Source organism: Lepidochelys kempii, chromosome 3 (assembly GCF_965140285.1).
Source record: "Lepidochelys kempii isolate rLepKem1 chromosome 3, rLepKem1.hap1, whole genome shotgun sequence".
In the NCBI taxonomy this organism is placed as follows: Eukaryota; Metazoa; Chordata; order Testudines; family Cheloniidae; genus Lepidochelys; species Lepidochelys kempii.
The window spans coordinates 140,206,542-140,225,307 of record NC_136382.1 but is presented as its reverse complement, the minus strand read 5'-3'; the positions used below and the strand labels follow the sequence as shown (position 1 = coordinate 140,225,307).

Here is an 18,766-nt window from a genome sequence, read left to right as displayed (position 1 = left end):
GTCTCTTTACCACATCATTTCCCCTTCTTCAGCCACTAAACCCCACCCTTGGTTTGGTGTCAGTGGACAGCACAGTCCCAGAGTCCTGCGACGCACTCAAGCAGGCCCATCTCCAATCCCCTGGGGAAGTGCTGCCTACGCCTGTCTCCACAACCTAACCAGCTACAATGAGTTCACCTTTATTTTGTGGGTGGGCAAGAGGGGCTGCTGCTGCCACCACCCCGATGGGCGTCAATGAAGAGCCCTTTCTGCATTGCACCCTGTCAAAGAGCTGTTTCCGCATCATCTGCTGACAGAGTCCCCCCAACAGCATAGGAGAAGCACTAGCATGCAGGGCCTTTGAGTAGCTCTCACCACAAAGGAGACTTTTTCCTCCCTCTGAGTTCAGTTCCACTAGCCAACCAATTCTGAGCTCACAGACTCATAGACTTTAAGCCCAGAAGGGACCATCAGTCTGACCACTTGAACATTGCAAACCACAGAACCTCACCCACCTCCTTCTGTAATAGACACATAACCTCTGGCTGAGTTACTGAAGTCCTGAAATCATGGTTTTAAGACTTCAAGTTACAGATAACCCACCATTTACGCTAGTTTAAATCAGCAAGTGACCCATGCCCCATGGTGCAGAGGAAGGCGAACCCCTCCTCCCCTCCCCTCAGGGTCTCTGCCAATCTGACCCAGGGGGAAATTTCTTCCTGGTCAGAAATATGGCAATCAGTTGGACCCTGAGCATGTTGGCAGGACCCCCAGCCAGACACCTAGGAAAGAACTGTCTGTAGTAATTCAGAGCCCTCCCAATCTAATGTCCCATCTCCAGCCAACGGGGATAGTTGCTACTAGCAGTCACAGATGGGCCACATGTCTTTGTAGGCAGTCTTACCATACCATTCCCTCCATAAACTTATCAAGCTCAGTCGTGAAGCAGTTAGTTTTTTTGCCCCCACTACTCCCCTTGGAAGGCTTGGAACTTCACTCTTCTGATGGTTAGAAACCTTTGCCTAATTTTGAGCCTAAACTTGCTGATGGCCAGTTTATATCCTTTTGTTCTTGTGTCCACATTGGCGCTTAACTTAAATAATTCCTCTCCTTCTCTGGTATTTATCCCTCTGATGTATTTATAGAGAGTAATCTCCCCTCAGCCTTCATTTGGTTAGGCTAAACAAGCCAAGATCCTTGAGTCTCCTCTCATCAGGTAGGTTTTGCATTCCTCAGATCATCCTAATAACCCTCTCTGAACCTGTTCCAATTTGAATTCATCTTTCTTAAACATGGGAGACCAGAATTGAACACAGTATTCCATGTGAGCTCTTACTTTTGCCTTGTATAATGGCAATAATGCTTCCCTATCTCTACTGGAAATTCCTTGTCTGATACATCCTAGGATTGCATTAGTCTTTTTCATGACCACATCACATTTCCAACTCATAGACATCCTATGCTCAACCGATACACCCAGGTCTTTTTCCTCTTCTGTCACTTTCAACTGATAAATCCCCAGCTTACAGTAAAAATTCTTGCTGATAGTCCCTAAATCCATGACCTTGCACTTTACACTATTAAATTTCATCCCATTTCTATTACTCCAGTTTTCAAAGGCCTCCAGATCTTCTTATATGATATTCTGCTCCTCCTCCATTTTGGCAATACCTCCCTACTTTGTGTCATCCATAAATTTTATTAGCACACTCCAACTTTTTGGGCCACGGTCATGAAAGAAAAAGTTAAACAAGATTGGTCCCAAGACTGATCCCTGAGGAAAACTCCACTGATAACCTCTTTCCAGCCTCACAGTTCACCTTTCATTATGACCTGTTGTAGTCTCCCCTTTAACCAGTTCCTTATCCTCCTTTCAATTCTCATATTAATCCCTATCTTCTCCAATTATCTAATAATTTCCCACGTGGAACTATACAAATGTCTTACTGAAATCCAGGTAGATTAGATCTACTGCACTTCCTTTGTCTAAAAAAATCAGTTATCTTCTCAGTTAGCTTCTGCAACTTTGACTTAAAGTAATGCCAAGCCTGCTCCACATTCAACCTTGAGTTCTTCAGTCCAGTCTACTTCCCTAACTAATTCCCTTGATTTTTTAAAGTTTGCCCTTTTGAAATCAAGGACTCTCGCTGAAGACCTATTTTTCTTTATTCTTGCATTTAGGTAGAGGTATGGTGGCTCCCAAAATGTCACCAGAAGAATTCTGGGTAGAAAGCTGTGATGTTATTGACGTGAACTGTGACCGTACAGAACACTGTTGCAACCAAGGTCCTATAGTTGCACCAAATCTTGTACAAAGAAGGTCAAGTAAGGTGTCTATGAAAAAGTTGTAATTTGCTGGTTATGATTATTCTGTCTGTATGTGTGTATCATTTTTGTATTTGAAGTTCTGAATATTGGCTATATACTTGTATCTCAATGTGTTTGGTTCTCAGTAGCACCAGTGAAGCATTTGGCCATCTTATTGAGAAGGGACTCTTCAGGTTAAGTGCCCAATCAAGAAACACTTAACTGACAATGGACCTTAGGAGACTCCAATCCACATATGAGTAGCCTCCCTGGGAAGCATGTGAGCAATGGCTGCTCTACCTGTAAAGAACTGAGTCATGCATGGATATGTGACTTGCCCAGGTGACTCCAAACTCCACCTTGCTGCTGTGATTTTCCACAGTAAGAACAAAGGGTCCTTCCACATGGCAAAAGGACTATAAAAGGCAGCTGCATCATCTTCATTTTGTCTTCAATCTTGCTTTTTACCTTTGCTACAAACTGAAGCGCTGAACAATGAACTGAATGACCCATCCAAATCTGTGGATGTACTCCAGAGATTTGATTTGAACCTGCAGTTTATTCCATCACTGCTACAAGCCTGAACCAAAAACTTTGCCATTACTGTATGTAATTGATTCAATTTAACCAGTTTTAACTTTCATCTATATTTCATTCTTTTTATGAATAAGCCTTTAGATGTTAGATTCTAAAGGATTGGCAACAGCATGATTTGTGGTTAAGATCTGACTTGTATATTGACCTGGGTCTGGGACTTGGACCTTTGAGATCAGGAAAATCTTTTTTCTTTTACTGGGGTATTGGTTTTCGTAACCATTCATCCCCATAAGGAGTGGTGTTCGTGCTGATACAAGGGTACTGGAGTATCTGAGGGAATTGCTTGTATGACTTCTGGTTAGCCAGTGGAGCAAAACTGAAGTTCTCTCTGTTTGGCTGGTTTGGTGTGCCTTAACAGTAAAGGGACTCCAGCTTTGGGCTGTAACTGCCCTGTTCTAAGCAATTTATCCTGAATTGATACTCTCAGTTGTGTCCCGCCAGAGGCTGCTTTGTTACAAAAGCCTGTACCGATGAAACTCTTTCTGTAGCCATACTTCCTCCTATTCACCAATAGATGAGGTCAGAGAGGTCCTTCCCTTCTGTCCATCTAGAGTCCTGGATAAATGGCTTATACAGGTGAAGCAGCAGAGTGGCCATTCTTCCCACTGCTCACCAACAGATGGAAGCGGAGAGCTCCTTACCCCATGAGCTTCAGGCCACATGGATTTACACTGGGCATAACAATACAGAGAAACTTATGTTAAACACCTGGCTACTGTTTGCGTGGGACGTGCTACCTTGGCTGGACTGTGTCTCTGCTGGAAATTCTTCATTAGATATTCTTTGTTTCTCAGTGTGATGCAGGGCAGCTACCATCTCCAAAAATACAAGATTAGCTGCTTGCGGCTATGCCTCTAATTAGGTTATACGCTCCATAAAAATGGAAGGTGTTTTTTTTTTGTAAGGCATATTGGGTATTGCCATAAAAGCAATGACAGTTAGTCACCCATACTTAGTTGCAGTATCTGTTATTCCTGGCATCTGTTTTCTGCAGATAAGTGTTAAGCAACAGCTGTTTCACATTAATGAGGTTAAAAAAAAAAGTACAACATCTCATTAATTACTATTTCACTCTTTCTTAACAGACCCACTTTAGAGACCTTTAGTTAGCAGCTCTTGCTGTTCATGCTGAGTGGAACTCATTTCCATTGCTATTAGGATCATTTGGAGAGTGTTACACATCACATATCTCAAGTTTACTGTGAACATCCTGCAATCACAATTTCTGTTTAGGATGCTCCACATCACATTGTTGATGGAGCTGTCTGCACGTATGAACTTGGAAGCACATGATGTAAACCAGAAAATGAAATGAATAAATTTATTATCTTGTATCTTGAGGGCAACCTATTCCCCTTTAAGTATCCAGTAACTGTGAACCCCAACATTCTGCTTTCCTTCCATGCGTGGAATGACCAGGATATCCCATTCCCAGTGGGAAAGGCGATCCACACATGAAAGGAGAGCGAAATCTGGGAAATTAAATCTGAAAGAATAATTTTTCTCTAAGGTAGGAAATGTCGCAGTCTGAATGCATTTATACAGATGCATTATAGCATGTAGCCAGCGAACAGGGGACCGCAAACAGGGGAGTTTGAGAGTGGGCGAAGGAGATCCCCCTGCTGAACAAACAAGGTGCAAGTACTAACCTTGGGGTAAGTGAGTTTGTTTGGCTGTTTGTTTTTTTCTTTTTCTTTCAGGTTATTTCAGTTACAGGCAGCAGCGTATTAATGCCTAGGCCAACAAGGCCTAGGCCTATGGCGGCAAATTTGCAGGGGCAGCAAATTTATAATAGTAGCCAGAGGCTGCTTCTCCTGGTGCTGGTTCGTGCCCTCCTCCCCTGGCCCTGCCCCAACTCCACCCCTTCCCGACTCCCTCCCTGCCCCTATTGGTCCCCTTCCCCAAATACCCATCCCGGCCCTGCCTCCTCTCCTGAGCGCGCCGCGTTTCCTCCTTTGCGAAGCACTGGCAGGGAGCGGGGAGAAGCAGGACCCGGCGGCGCCCTCAGGGGAGGAGTTGGAGCGGAGGTGAGCTGTGGCTGGGGGGCCGAGAGCTGCTGGGGGATGGGGGGGCAGCGATTATTTCAGGGCCTAGGGGCAGCAAAATCATTAATCTGCCATTGGTTAGAGGGTAAATTGGTTCAATTGGGATTGTGTGTTGGGGACAGTTTAAGCCTTTGTTTCCTTGATCAGCCTCAATCAGCCTTGTGAGCACACACCCATTGTGTGATTAATGGAGGGGGTACGGCTGAAAACCCAGAGGCGAAGTGACCAAGGGGAGCTTGCAAACAGGGGAGTTTGAGAGAGGAAGTCATAATACAAGCCTTATGGTTAGGAAGTGCCTCATCACCAGCGCCAACACAGCTCCTGTCTCCTCTACCTCCGCCAGTATCCAGACAGAGAACCTAACCATGGATGCCTCTACCCAGAGCCTGGTGTGGATTTGAAGAGATTGTGGCCTGCATTTCCCACTCACAGAAACCCAGGCTCGGGGGACCATCCAGTGTGAGAGGTGCCTACTGGTGGAATCTCTCAGGAAGCAGGTGGGAGAGTGACAGGAGGTGGCTAGGCTGAGGAGCATACGTGCACATGATGAATTCATTGATAGTATTCGTATGGATATATTCCAAGGCTGAGGATGATACCCAGCTAGAGACGACTGCTTTCATGTCCGTGGGGGCAGAGATTAAGGCTCTGGCACAGGGACGACACTGGCTACTGGTTACTTCTGGAACCAGGCAGTGCTCCACCCCTACCTCTAACCCACCCACCCACCGTGGTGATGGAGAACTGTTATGCTGCCCTGGCAACGAGCCATGCGGAATCACTCCCAAAGGTGGAGGAGGAGAAGCCACATACCCCAAGGCTGGGAGGATCACAGCCACCACTCCCAGGAGGAACCGTAGGGTACTGGTGGTTGGAGACTCTCTTCTGAGAGGGATGGAGACACCCATGTGGAGCCCTGACATAGCATCCCAGGCTGTATGCTGCTTGCCAGCGGCCAGTATCCAAGACATTACGGAGGGATATTTGAGGATCACCCGGCCCTCTGACAACTAGCCATGCAACTCACCCATCTGGGCACTAATACTACAGCGAGGTATGATCCTCGGCAGATCAGAAATGACTACAGGGGTCTGGCAGTAAGGGTGACGGAGTTGAGAGCTCAGGTGGTGATCTCTTCATTATTCCAGTCAAGGGTTGAGACTTAGCAGAGACAGAGGTTGGTCAATGCCTGGTGGTCAATGACTGGCTGCGAGAATTCTGTCACCAGGAGGTCTTAGGCTTCCTTGACATTGGGACGCTGTTCCAGGAAGAATGATTTGGGCAGGTCCCTCCACTAGCTGTCGGCAGAGAGGCCAACGCTCAGGCGCACTGCAAGTAGAGGCCCGCTCCCATGGCCCCTTACCAAGCACCAAGAGGGGGCCGGAGAACGCCTCCCATCACGGCAGGCAGAGAAGAGGCTGTAAGGGGTGGGATTCGAACCCACGCATCCGGGGGAGACTGTGACCTGAACGCAGCGCCTTACACCGCACATTACACCTTACAACGCAGCTCTCTTGCCTGCCACTTGCGGCAGCAGCAGGGGCCCCGCGCCCACCTGAGTCCCTCTCTGGCTTCTACAGGATGCAGGTGAGGGTGGCAGAGACTTTTCCCCGAGGCCTCGGGGGAGGACGTGGGAACTCCATCTCTGACGAGATCAACAGAAGCTGCCCGCCCGAAACGAACCGAAGGAAGCCCCAAGAGAACAAAAGCCCGGCATGCTGTTGTCAGGAGTGGGATTCGAACCCACGTCTCCGGAGGAGAGTGCGGCCTAAAAGCAGCGCCTTCGACAGCACGGCCAGCCTGACTAAGCCGAGAGAGACCCCTTTGAGTGGGAGTCGAAGAAAAAGCACCCGCGTGCGCCACAGGGAGAAAAAACGCCCCAGGACTCTCCCTCCATGTGCCCCACTCCCGAGGGGGCGGAAACTCAGGGCTACTCGGGTGGGATTCAAACCGACCTCTCGGGGGGAGACTGCAACCTGAATGCAGCGCCTTACACTGCGCGTTCACCCTTACAGCCTGCTGCAAGTCTCTCTGCTAGCTGTCAGCAGAGCGGCCAACGCTCAGGCACACTGGAAGTCGAGGCCCGCTCAAGTGGCCCCCTACCTAGTACCAAGAAAAGGGCCCTCAGCTCCCTCCCACCAAGAGGCAGCCAGGGAACGCCTCCCACCATGGCAGGCAGAGGTGAGGCTGTCACGAGTAGGATTCAAACCCATGTTTCCAGGGGAGACTGCGACCTTAACACAGCATCTTGGACCGCTCGGCCAATCTGACTGGGGGTGGCATGCTGCATGGCCCCCATACCCACCAGAATCCGTCTCTGGCTTTGACAGGGCACAGGCCAGCGTAGCGGTGCCTTTTCCCCGAGGCCCACGGGGAAGACGTGCGAACTCCTTCTCTGACAAGATCAGCAGCAACCGTCCGCCCGTCCGAAAAAAACCGAAGCAAGCCCCAAGAGAACAAAAGCCTGAAACACTGCTGTCAGGAGTGGGATTCGAACCCACGCCTCCAGGGGAGACTGCGACCTTAACGCAGCGCCTTAGACTGCTCGGCCACCCTGACGGCCTGCAAAAAGTCCCTCTGCTACCTGTCAGCATAGCGGCCAACGCTCAAGCACACTGGAAGTCGCTGCCTGCTCCCGTGGCCCCTTACCTAGCACCAAGAAAAGAGCCCTTAGCTCCCTCCCACCAAGAGGTCGCCAGGGATCGCCTCCCGCCACGGCAGGCAGAGAAGAGGCTATCAGGAGTAGGATTCAAACCCACGTTTCCAGGGGAGACTGCAACCTTAACACAGCACCTTGGACCGCTCGGCCAAAATGACTGGTGGTGGCATGCTGCAGGGACCCCGTACCCACCAGAGTCCATCTCTGGCTTTGACACGGCACAGGTGAGCGTGGCGGTGCCTTTTCCCCAAGGCTCAGGGGGAGGACGTGGGAACTCCTTCTCTGACAAGATCAGCAGCAACTGCCCACCCGCCCGAAAAGAACCGAAGGAAGCCCAAAGAGAAAAAAAGCCTGACACGCAGCTGTCAGAAGTGGGATTTGAACCCACGCCTCCAGGGGAGACTGCAAACTTAATGCAGCACCTTAGACCGCTCAGCCACCCTGACAGCCTACAAGATGTCCCTCTGCTAGCTTTCAGCAGAGCGGCCTACGCTCAGGCACACTGGAAGTCGCTGCCTGCTCCCGCGGCCCCTTATCCAGTACCAAGAAAAGAACCCTTGGCTCCCTCCAACCAAGAGGCAGCCAGGGAATGCCTCCTGCCATGACAGGCAGAGAAGAGGCTGTCAAGGGTGGGATTCAAACCCACGTCTCCGGGGGAGGCTGCGACCTTAACGCAGCGCCTTGGATCGCTCAGCCACCCTGACCGGGAGCGCTCTTGCCCGCTACTAGTGGCGATGGTAGCGGCCCCAGGCCAACCAGAGTCTCCCTCTGGCTTCGACAGGGCGCAGGCCAGCATGGCGGAGCCTTTTCTCCGAGGCCCAGGGGGAGGACGTGGGAACTTGCAATGAACCAAAGGAAGCCCCAAGAGAACAAAAGCCCGACATGCTGCTGTCAGGAGTGGGATTTGAACCCACACCTCCGGGGGAGAGTGCGGCCTAAAAGCAGTGCCTTGGACAGCACAGCCAGCCTGATCAAGCAGAGAGAGACCCCTTTGAGTGGGAGTCGAAGAAAAAACACCTGCGTGCGGGACAGGGAGAAAAAACGCCCCAGGACTCTCCCTCCATGTGCCCCACTCCCGAGGGGGTGGAAACTCAGGGCTTCTCAGAAGTAGGATTCAAACCCACCTCTCGGGGGGAGACTGCGACCTGAATGCAGCGCCTTACACCGCGCATTCACCCTTACGGCCTGCTGCAAGTCCCTCTGCTAGCTGTCAGCAGAGTGGCCAATGCTCAGGCTCACTGGAAGTCGCTGCCCACTTCCGCAGCCCCTTACCTAGCACCAAGAAAAGGGCCCTCAGCTCCCTCCCACCAAAAGGTGGCCAGGGAACGCCTCCCGCCACAGCAGGCAGAGAAGTGGAGAGGGCCCCCTTTGGGTGGGAGTAGAAGAAAAAGCACGCACGTGCAGCACAGGGAGAGAAACCGGCCCACGGCTCTCCCTCCACGTGCCCCACTTCCGAGGAGAAGGAAACTCAGGGCTTGTCAGGGGTGGGATTCGAACCCATGCCTCCAGGGGAGACTGCGACCTTAATGCAGCGCCATGGACCATTCGGCCATTCTGACCAGGATCGGCGTCCTGCTGGCGATCTCTTGCCCGCCACTTGCGGCGGTGGCAGGGGCACTGCGCCCACCAGAGTCCATCTCTGGCTTCGACAGGGCACAGGCCAGCATGGCAGAGCCTTTTCTCTGAGGGCCGGGGGGGGGGGACGTGGGAACTGCTTCTCTGACGAGATTAAAAGCAGCCGCCCGCAACGAACCGAAGGAAGCCCCAAGAGAACAAAAGCCCAACACGCTGCTGTCAGGAGTGGGATTTGAACCCACGCCTCCAGGGGAGACTGCGACCTGAACGCAGCGCCTTAGACCGCTCGGCCACCCTGACGGCCCTCAAGAAGCCTCTCCGCTACCTGTCAGCAGAGCGGCCAACGCTCAGGCACACTGGAAGTCGAGGCCCGCTCCCATGGCCCCCTACCTAGTACCAAGAAAAGGGCCCTCAGCTCCCTCCCACCAAGAGGCAGCCAGGGAACGCCTCCCGCCATGGCAGGCAGAGATGAGGCTATCAGGAGTAGGATTGGAACCCACGTTTCCAAGGGAGACTGCGACCTTAACACAGCACCTTGGACCTCTCGGCCAACCTAACTGGGGGTGGCATGCTGTAGGGCCCCTGTACCCACCAGAGTCCCTCTCTGGCTTTGACAGGGCACAGGCCAGCATGGTGGCGCCTTTTCCCCGAGGCCCACGGGGAGGACGTGGGAACTCCTTCTCTGACAAGATCAGCAGCAACCGCCCGCCCGTCCAAAAAAACCCGAAGCAAACCCCAAGAGAACAAAAGCCTGACATGCTGCTATCAGGAGTGGGATTCAAACCCACGCCTCCATGGGAGACTACGACCTTAACGAAGCGCCTTGGACCACTCGGCCACCCTCACTGGGAGCGGCATGCTGCCAGCGCTCTCTTGCAGCGGTGGCAGGGGCCGCGGGCCCACCAGAGTCCCTCTCTGGCTTCGACAGGGCGCAGGCGAGTGTGGCAGCGTCTTTTCCCCGAGGCCCCGGGGGAGGATGTGGGAACGCCATCTCTGACGAGATCAACAGAAATCGCCCTCCCGCAAAGAACCGAAGGAAGCTTAAAGAGAACAAAAGCTCAGCATGCTGCTCTCAGGAGTGGGATTCGAACCCAAGTCTCCGGAGGAGAGTGTGGCCTAAAAGCAGCATCTTGGATAGCATGGCCAGCCTGACCAAGCAGAGAGAGACCCCTTTGAGTGGGAGTCAAGAAAAAGCACCCGCGTGCGGCACAGGGAGAAAAAACACCCCAGAACTCTCCCTCCATGTGACCCACCTCCGAGGGGGCGGAAACTCAGGGCTTCGATTCAAACCCATGCCTCTGGGGTAGACTGTGACCTGAACGCAGCACCTTAGACCGCTCGGCCACCCTGAAGGCCTGCAAGGAGTCCCTCCGCTAGCTGTCAGCAGAGTGGCCAATGCTCAGGCTCACTGGAAGTCGCTGCCCGCTTCCGCAGCCCCTTACCTAGCACCAAGAAAAGGGCCCTCAGCTCCCTCCCACTAAAAGGCGGCCAGGGAACGCCTCCCGCCACAGCAGGCAGAGAAGCGGAGAGGGCCCCCTTTGGGGGGGAGTAGAAGAAAAAGCACGCACGTGCAGCACAGGGAGAGAAACCGGCCCACGGCTCTCCCTCCACGTGCCCCACTTCCGAGGAGAAGGAAACTCAGGGCTTGTCAGGGGTGGGATTCGAACCCATGCCTCCAGGGGAGACTGCGACCTTAATGCAGCGCCATGGACCATTCGGCCATTCTGACCAGGATCGGCGTCCTGCCGGCGATCTCTTGCCCGCCACTTGCGGCGGTGGCAGGGGCACTGCGCCCACCAGAGTCCATCTCTGGCTTCGACAGGGCACAGGCCAGCATGGCAGAGCCTTTTCTCTGAGGGCCGGGGGGGGGACGTGGGAACTGCTTCTCTGACGAGATTAAAAGCAGCCGCCCGCAACGAACCGAAGGAAGCCCCAAGAGAACAAAAGCCCAACACGCTGCTGTCAGGAGTGGGATTTGAACCCACGCCTCCAGGGGAGACTGCGACCTGAACGCAGTGCCTTAGACCGCTCGGCCACCCTGACGGCCCTCAAGAAGCCTCTCCGCTACCTGTCAGCAGAGCGGCCAACGCTCAGGCACACTGGAAGTCGAGGCCCGCTCCCATGGCCCCCTACCTAGTACCAAGAAAAGGGCCCTCAGCTCCCTCCCACCAAGAGGCAGCCAGGGAACGCCTCCCACCATGGCAGGCAGAGATGAGGCTATCAGGAGTAGGATTGGAACCCACGTTTCCAAGGGAGACTTCGACCTTAACGCAGCACCTTGGACCTCTCGGCCAACCTAACTGGGGGTGGCATGCTGTAGGGCCCCTGTACCCACCAGAGTACCTCTCTGGCTTTGACAGGGCACAGGCCAGCGTGGTGGCGCCTTTTCCCCGAGGCCCACGGGGAGGACGTGGGAACTCCTTCTCTGACAAGATCAGCAGCAACCGCCCGTCCGTCCAAAAAAACCCGAAGCAAACCCCAAGAGAACAAAAGCCTGACATGCTGCAATCAGGAGTGGGATTCAAACCCACGCCTCCATGGGAGACTACGACCTTAACGAAGCGCCTTGGACCACTCGGCCACCCTCACTGGGAGCGGCATGCTGCCAGCGCTCTCTTGCAGCGGTGGCAGGGGCCGCGGGCCCACCAGAGTCCCTCTCTGGCTTCGACAGGGCTCAGGCCAGAGTGGAGGAGCCTTTTCTCCGAGGCCCCGGGGGAGCATGTGAGAACTCCTTCTCTGACGAGATCAATAGAAGCCGCCCGCCCGCAAAGAACCGAAGGAAGCCCCAAGAGAACAAAAGTCTGAGGGCCCTTTTCTTGGTACTAGGTAAGGGGCCACGGGAGCGGGTCTCTCTGAGTCCCTCTCTGGCTTCTACAGGGCGCAGGCGAGTGTGGCAGCGTCTTTTCCCCGAGGCCCCGGGGGAGGATGTGGGAACGCCATCTCTGACGAGATCAACAGAAATCGCCCGCCCACAAAGAACTGAAGGAAGCTTAAAGAGAACAAAAGCTCAGCATGCTGCTCTCAGGAGTGGGATTCGAACCCAAGTCTCCGGAGGAGAGTGTGGCCTAAAAGCAGCATCTTGGATAGCATGGCCAGCCTGACCAAGCAGAGAGAGACCCCTCTGAGTGGGAGTCAAGAAAAAGCACCCGCGTGCGGCACAGGGAGAAAAAACACCTCAGAACTCTCCCTCCATGTGTCCCACCTCCGAGGGGGCGGAAACTCAGGGCTTCGATTCAAACCCATGCCTCTGGGGTAGACTATGACCTGAACGCAGCACCTTAGACCGCTCGGCCACCCTGAAGGCCTGCAAGGAGTCCCTCCGCTACCTGTCAGCAGAGCGGCCAATGCTCAAGCACACTGGAAGTCGCTGCCTGCTCCCGCGGCCCCTTACCTAGCAGCAAGAAAACAGCCCTTGGCTCCATCCCACCAAGAGGGGACCAGGGAACGCTTCCTGCCATGACAGGCAGAGAAGAGGCTGTCAGGGGTGGGATTCGAACCCACGTCTCCGGGGGAGACTGCAACCTTAATGCAGCGCCTTGGACCACTCGGCCACCCTGACTGGGAGCGGCGTGCTGCTGGCGCTCTCTTGCCCACCACTAGCGGTGATTGCAGGGGCCCCGGGCCCACCAGAGTCTCCCTCTGTCTTCGACAGGGCGTAGGCCAGCGTGGCGGAGCCTTTTCTCCGAAGCCCCGGGGGAGGATGTGAGAACTCCTTCTCTGACGAGATCAACAGAAGCCGCCCGCCCGCCCGAAAGGAAGCCTCAAGAGAACAAAAGCCCGGCACACCGCTGTCAGGAGTGGGATTCGAACCCACGCCTCCAGGGGAGACTGCAGCCTAAATGCAGCGCCTTAGACCACTCGGCCACCCTGACAGCCTGCTGCATCTCCCTCTGCTAGCTCAGGCACACTGGAAGTCGAGGCCCGCTCCCGTGGCCCCTTACCTAGTACCAAGAAAAGGGCCCTCAGCTCCCTCCCACCAAGAGGCAGCCAGGGAACGCCTCCCGCCATGGCAGGCAGAGATGAGGCTGTCAGGAGTAGGATTCGAACCCACCTTTCCGAGGGAGACTGCGACCTTAACACAGCACCTTGGACCGCTCGGCCAATCTGACTGGGGGTGGCATGCTGCATGGCCCCCGTACCCACCAGAATCCGTCTCTGGCTTTGACAGGGCACAGGCCAGCATGGTGGTGCCTTTTCCCCGACGCCTGGGGGAAAACGTGCAAACTCCTTCTCTGACAAGATCAGCAGCAACCGCCCGCCCGTCTGAAAAAAAACTGAAGCAAGCCCCAAGAGAACAAAAGCCTGAGACGCTGCTGTCAGGAGTGGGATTCGAACCCACGCCTCCAGGGGAGACTGTGACCTGAACGCAGAGCCTTAGACCTCTCGGCCACCCTGACGGCCTGCAAAAAGTCCCTCTGCTAGCTTTCGGCAGAGCAGCCAATGCTCAGGCACACTGGAAGTCGTTGCCTACTCCCCCGGCCCCTTACCTAGCACCAAGAAAAGAGCCCTTGGCTCCCTCCCACCAAGAGGCGGCCAGGGAACGCTTCCTGCCACAACAGGCAGAGAAGAGGCTGTCAGGGGTGGGATTCGAACCCACGTCTCCGGGGGAGACTGCGACCTTAATGCAGTGCCTTGGACTGCTCAGCCACCCTGACCGGGAGTGGTGTGCTGCCAGCAGTCTCGTGCCCGCCACTTGCAGGGGCCCCAGGCCCACCAGAGTCCCTCTCTGGCTTCGACAGGGCGAAGGCCAGAGCGGAGGAGCCTTTTCTCCGAGGCCCTGGGGGAGGATGTGAGAACTCCTTCTCTGACGAGATCAACAGAAGCCGCCAGCAAAGAACCGAAGGAAGCCCCAAGAGAACAAAAGCCAGGCATGCCGCTGTCAGGAGTGGGATTCGAACCCACGTCTCCGGGGGAGACTGCGACCTGAACGCAGCGCCTTAGACCGCTCGGCCACCCTGACGGCCCTCAAGAAGCCTCTCCGCTAGCTGTCAGCAGAGCTGCTAACGCTCAGGCACACTGGAAGTCGAGGCCCGCTCCCATGGCCCCCTACCTAGTACCAAGAAAAGGGCCCTCAGCTCCCTCCCACCAAGAGGCGGCCAGGGAACGCCTCCCACCACGGCAGGCAGAGATGAGGCTATAAGGAGTAGGATTGGAACCCACGTTTCCAAGGGAGACTGCGACCTTAACACAGCACCTTGGACCGCTCGGCCAACCTAACTGGGGGTGGCATGCTGTAGGGCCCCTGTACCCACCAGAGTCCCTTTCTGGCTTTGACAGGGCACAGGCCAGCGTAGCGGTGCCTTTTCCCCGAGGCCCACGGGGAGGACGTGGGAACTCCTTCTCTGACAAGATCAGCAGCAACCGCCCGCCCGTCCAAAAAAACCCGAAGCAAACCCCAAGAGAACAAAAGCCCGACATGCCGCTGTCAGGAGTGGGATTCAAACCCACGCCTCCATGGGAGACTACGACCTTAACGAAGCGCCTTGGACCACTTGGCCACCCTCACTGGGAGCGGCATGCTGCCAGTGCTCTCTTGCAGCGGTGGCAGGGGCCGCGGGCCCACCAGAGTCCCTCTCTGGCTTCGACAGGGCTCAGGCCAGAGTGGAGGAGCCTTTTCTCCGAGGCCCCTGGGGAACATGTGAGAACTCCTTCTCTGACGAGATCAACAGAAGCCGCCCTCCCGCAAAGAACCGAAGGAAGCCCCAAGAGAACAAAAGTCTGAGGGCCCTTTTCTTGGGACTAGGTAAGTGGCCACGGGAGCGGGTCTCTCTGAGTCCCTCTCTGGCTTCTACAGGGCGCAGGCGAGTGTGGCAGCGTCTTTTCCCCGAGGCCCCGGGGGAGGATGTGGGAACGCCATCTCTGACGAGATCAACAGAAGTCGCCCGCCCACAAAGAACCGAAGGAAGCTTAAAGAGAACAAAAGCTCAGCATGCTGCTCTCAGGAGTGGGATTCGAACCCAAGTCTCCGGAGGAGAGTGTGGCCTAAAAGCAGCATCTTGGATAGCATGGCCAGCCTGACCAAGCAGAGAGAGACCCCTCTGAGTGGGAGTCGAAGAAAAAGCACCCGCGTGCGGCACAGGGAGAAAAAACACCTCAGAACTCTCCCTCCATGTGTCCCACCTCCGAGGGGGTGGAAACTCAGGGCTTCTCAGGGGTGGGATTCAAACCCACCTCTCCGGGGGAGACTGCGACCTTAACGCAGCGCCTTGGACTGCTCGGCCACCCTGACTAGGAGCGGTGTGCTGCTGGCTCTCTCTTGCCCGCCACTAGCGGTGATTGCAGGGGCCCCGGGCCCACCAGAGTCTCCCTCTGTCTTCGACAGGGCGCAGGCCAGCGTGGCGGAACCTTTTCTCCGAGGCCCCGGGGGAGGACGTGAGAACTCCTTCTCTGACGAGATCAACAGAAGCCGCCCGCCCGCCCGAAAGGAACGAAAGTAAGCCTCAAGAGAACAAAAGCCTGGCACATCGCTGTCAGGAGTGGGATTCAAACCCATGCTTCCAGGGGAGACTGCGACCTGAACGCAGCGCCTTAGACCGCTCGGCCACCCTGACAGCCTGTAAGAAGTCCCTCTGCTAGCTTTCGGCAGAGCGGCCAACGGTCAGGCGCACTGGAAGTCACTGCCTGCTCCTGCGGCCCCTTACCTAGCACCAAGAAAAGAGCCCTTAGCTCCCTCCCACCAAGAGGTGGCCAGGGATCGCCTCCCGCCACGGCAGGCAGCGAAGAGGCTGTCAGGAGTAGGATTCAAACCCACGTTTCCAGGGGAGACTGCAACCTTAACACAGCACCTTGGACCGCTCGGCCAACCTGACTGGTGGTGGCATGCTGCAGGGACCCCGTACCCACCAGAGTCCATCTCTGGCTTTGACACGGCACAGGTCAGTGTGGCGGTGCCTTTTCCCCGAGGCCCAGGGGGAGGACGTGGGAACTCCTTCTCTGACAAGATCAGCAGCAACTGCCCACCTGCCCGAAAAGAACCGAAGGAAGCCCAAAGAGAAAAAAAGCCTGACACGCAGCTGTCGGGAGTGGGATTTGAACCCACGCCTCCAGGGGAGACTGCAACCTTAATGCAGCACCTTAGACCGCTCGGCCACCCTGACAGCCTACCAGATGTCCCTCTGCTAGCTTTCAGCAGAGCGGCCAACGCTCAGGCACACTGGAAGTCAGTGCCTGCTCCCGCGGCCCCTTATCCAGTACCAAGAAAAGAACCCTTGGCTCCCTCCAACCAAGAGGCGGCCAGGGAATGCCTCCTGCCACGACAGGCAGAGAAGAGGCTGTCAAGGGTGGGATTCAAACCCACGTCTCCGGGGGAGACTGCGACCTTAACGCAGCGCCTTAGACCGCTCGGCCACCCTGACCGGGAGCGCTCTTGCCCGCTACTAGTGGCGATGGCAGCGGCCCTAGGCCAACCAGAGTCTCCCTCTGGCTTCGACAGGGCGCAGGCCAGCATGGCGGAGCCTTTTCTCCGAGGCCCAGGGAGAGGACGTGGTAACTCCTTCTCTGACGAGATCAACAGAAGCATCCCACCTGCCTGAAAAGAACCGAAGGAAGCTCAAAGAGAACAAAAGCCTTACACGCAGCTGTCAGGAGTGGGATTTGAACCCACGTCTCCAGGGGAGACTGCGACCTGAACGCAGCGCCTTAGACCGCTCGGCCACCCTGACAGCCTGTAAGAAGTCCCTCTGCTAGCTTTCGGCAGAGCGGCCAACGGTCAGGCGCACTGGAAGTCACTGCCTGCTCCTGCGGCCCCTTACCTAGCACCAAGAAAAGAGCCCTTAGCTCCCTCCCACCAAGAGGTGGCCAGGGATCGCCTCCCGCCACGGCAGGCAGCGAAGAGGCTGTCAGGAGTAGGATTCAAACCCACGTTTCCAGGGGAGACTGCAACCTTAACACAGCACCTTGGACCGCTCGGCCAACCTGACTGGTGGTGGCATGCTGCAGGGACCCCGTACCCACCAGAATCCATCTCTGGCTTTGACACGGCACAGGTCAGTGTGGCGGTGCCTTTTCCCCGAGGCCCAGGGGGAGGACGTGGGAACTCCTTCTCTGACAAGATCAGCAGCAACTGCCCACCTGCCCGAAAAGAACCGAAGGAAGCCCAAAGAGAAAAAAAGCCTGACACGCAGCTGTCGGGAGTGGGATTTGAACCCACGCCTCCAGGGGAGACTGCAACCTTAATGCAGCACCTTAGACCGCTCGGCCACCCTGACAGCCTACCAGATGTCCCTCTGCTAGCTTTCAGCAGAGCGGCCAACGCTCAGGCACACTGGAAGTCAGTGCCTGCTCCCGCGGCCCCTTATCCAGTACCAAGAAAAGAACCCTTGGCTCCCTCCAACCAAGAGGCGGCCAGGGAATGCCTCCTGCCACGACAGGCAGAGAAGAGGCTGTCAAGGGTGGGATTCAAACCCACGTCTCCGGGGGAGACTGCGACCTTAACGCAGCGCCTTAGACCGCTCGGCCACCCTGACCGGGAGCGCTCTTGCCCGCTACTAGTGGCGATGGCAGCGGCCCTAGGCCAACCAGAGTCTCCCTCTGGCTTCGACAGGGCGCAGGCCAGCATGGCGGAGCCTTTTCTCCGAGGCCCAGGGAGAGGACGTGGTAACTCCTTCTCTGACGAGATCAACAGAAGCATCCCACCTGCCTGAAAAGAACCGAAGGAAGCTCAAAGAGAACAAAAGCCTTACACGCAGCTGTCAGGAGTGGGATTTGAACCCACGTCTCCAGGGGAGACTGCGACCTGAACGCAGCGCCTTAGACCACTCAGCCAGACTGACAGCCTGCTGCAACTCTGTCTGCTAGCTCAGGCACACTGGAAGTTGAGGCCCGCTCCCGTGGCCCCTTACCTAGTACCAAGAAAAGGGCCCTCAGCTCCCTCCCACCAAGAGTCGGCCAGGGAACGCCTCCCGCCACGGCAGGCAGAGATGAAGCTGTCAGGAGTAGGATTCAAACCCACGTTTCCGAGGGAGACTGCGACCTTAACGCAGCCCCTTAGACCGCTCAGCCACCCTGTCGGCCTACAAGAAGTCCCTCTGCTAGCTTTTGGCAGAGTGGCCAACGCTCAGACACACTGGAAGTCGCTGCCTGCTCCCACGGCCCCTAACCTCGCACCAAGAAAAGGGCCCTTGGCTCCCTTCCACCAAGAAGCGGCCAGGGAATGCCTCCTGCCACGACAGGCAGAGAAGAGGCTGTCAGGGGTGGGATTCGAACCCACGTCTCCAGGGGAGACTGCAACCTTAACGCAGCGCCTTGGACCGCTCGGCCACCCTGACCGGCTTCAACAGGGCGCAGACCAGCATGTCGGAGCCTTTTCTCCGAGGCCCCAGGGGAGGACTTGGGAACTCCTTTTCTGACGAGATCAAGAGCAACCACCCACCCGCCCTAAAAGAACTGAAGAAAGGCCCAATAGAACAAAAGCCCGGCACGCCGCTGTCAGGAGTGGGATTCGAGCCCACGTCTCTGGAGGAGACTGCGGCATAAACACAGCACCTGATGGCCTGCTGCAGATTCTTCTGCTTGCTTTTGGCAGAGAGAGGCATGCTCAGGCATCGTCCTTCTTTGGTTTCAGAAAAGAGCTGCTGAAAAGGCTTAATATGTGGAAGGAATTTGT

General features: G+C 55.8%; 16 non-coding genes across 16 annotated transcripts; all 16 read right to left on the bottom strand.

The window, feature by feature from the left end:
• Window positions 1-7,404: 7,404 nt before the first annotated feature.
• Window positions 7,405-7,487, bottom strand: TRNAL-AAG (transfer RNA leucine (anticodon AAG)). Its single transcript has one exon. It is a non-coding gene; the product is annotated as a tRNA-Leu (tRNA).
• A 463-nt stretch (window positions 7,488-7,950) lies between these two features.
• On the bottom strand, window positions 7,951-8,033 carry TRNAL-AAG (transfer RNA leucine (anticodon AAG)). Its single transcript has one exon. It is a non-coding gene; the product is annotated as a tRNA-Leu (tRNA).
• A 1,346-nt stretch (window positions 8,034-9,379) lies between these two features.
• TRNAL-CAG (transfer RNA leucine (anticodon CAG)) lies at window positions 9,380-9,462 on the bottom strand. The gene has a single exon. It is a non-coding gene; the product is annotated as a tRNA-Leu (tRNA).
• A 1,660-nt stretch (window positions 9,463-11,122) lies between these two features.
• On the bottom strand, window positions 11,123-11,205 carry TRNAL-CAG (transfer RNA leucine (anticodon CAG)). Its single transcript has one exon. It is a non-coding gene; the product is annotated as a tRNA-Leu (tRNA).
• A 1,433-nt stretch (window positions 11,206-12,638) lies between these two features.
• Window positions 12,639-12,721, bottom strand: TRNAL-AAG (transfer RNA leucine (anticodon AAG)). The gene has a single exon. It is a non-coding gene; the product is annotated as a tRNA-Leu (tRNA).
• Window positions 12,722-12,951: 230 nt separating this feature from the next.
• On the bottom strand, window positions 12,952-13,034 carry TRNAL-UAG (transfer RNA leucine (anticodon UAG)). Its single transcript has one exon. It is a non-coding gene; the product is annotated as a tRNA-Leu (tRNA).
• Window positions 13,035-13,476: 442 nt separating this feature from the next.
• On the bottom strand, window positions 13,477-13,559 carry TRNAL-CAG (transfer RNA leucine (anticodon CAG)). The gene has a single exon. It is a non-coding gene; the product is annotated as a tRNA-Leu (tRNA).
• A 480-nt stretch (window positions 13,560-14,039) lies between these two features.
• On the bottom strand, window positions 14,040-14,122 carry TRNAL-CAG (transfer RNA leucine (anticodon CAG)). The gene has a single exon. It is a non-coding gene; the product is annotated as a tRNA-Leu (tRNA).
• Window positions 14,123-15,630: 1,508 nt separating this feature from the next.
• Window positions 15,631-15,713, bottom strand: TRNAL-CAG (transfer RNA leucine (anticodon CAG)). Its single transcript has one exon. It is a non-coding gene; the product is annotated as a tRNA-Leu (tRNA).
• Window positions 15,714-16,176: 463 nt separating this feature from the next.
• TRNAL-AAG (transfer RNA leucine (anticodon AAG)) lies at window positions 16,177-16,259 on the bottom strand. The gene has a single exon. It is a non-coding gene; the product is annotated as a tRNA-Leu (tRNA).
• A 175-nt stretch (window positions 16,260-16,434) lies between these two features.
• Window positions 16,435-16,517, bottom strand: TRNAL-AAG (transfer RNA leucine (anticodon AAG)). Its single transcript has one exon. It is a non-coding gene; the product is annotated as a tRNA-Leu (tRNA).
• Window positions 16,518-16,740: 223 nt separating this feature from the next.
• TRNAL-CAG (transfer RNA leucine (anticodon CAG)) lies at window positions 16,741-16,823 on the bottom strand. The gene has a single exon. It is a non-coding gene; the product is annotated as a tRNA-Leu (tRNA).
• Window positions 16,824-17,286: 463 nt separating this feature from the next.
• Window positions 17,287-17,369, bottom strand: TRNAL-AAG (transfer RNA leucine (anticodon AAG)). Its single transcript has one exon. It is a non-coding gene; the product is annotated as a tRNA-Leu (tRNA).
• A 175-nt stretch (window positions 17,370-17,544) lies between these two features.
• TRNAL-AAG (transfer RNA leucine (anticodon AAG)) lies at window positions 17,545-17,627 on the bottom strand. Its single transcript has one exon. It is a non-coding gene; the product is annotated as a tRNA-Leu (tRNA).
• A 220-nt stretch (window positions 17,628-17,847) lies between these two features.
• On the bottom strand, window positions 17,848-17,936 carry TRNAL-CAG (transfer RNA leucine (anticodon CAG)). Its single transcript has one exon. It is a non-coding gene; the product is annotated as a tRNA-Leu (tRNA).
• A 409-nt stretch (window positions 17,937-18,345) lies between these two features.
• TRNAL-AAG (transfer RNA leucine (anticodon AAG)) lies at window positions 18,346-18,428 on the bottom strand. The gene has a single exon. It is a non-coding gene; the product is annotated as a tRNA-Leu (tRNA).
• Window positions 18,429-18,766: the final 338 nt, after the last annotated feature.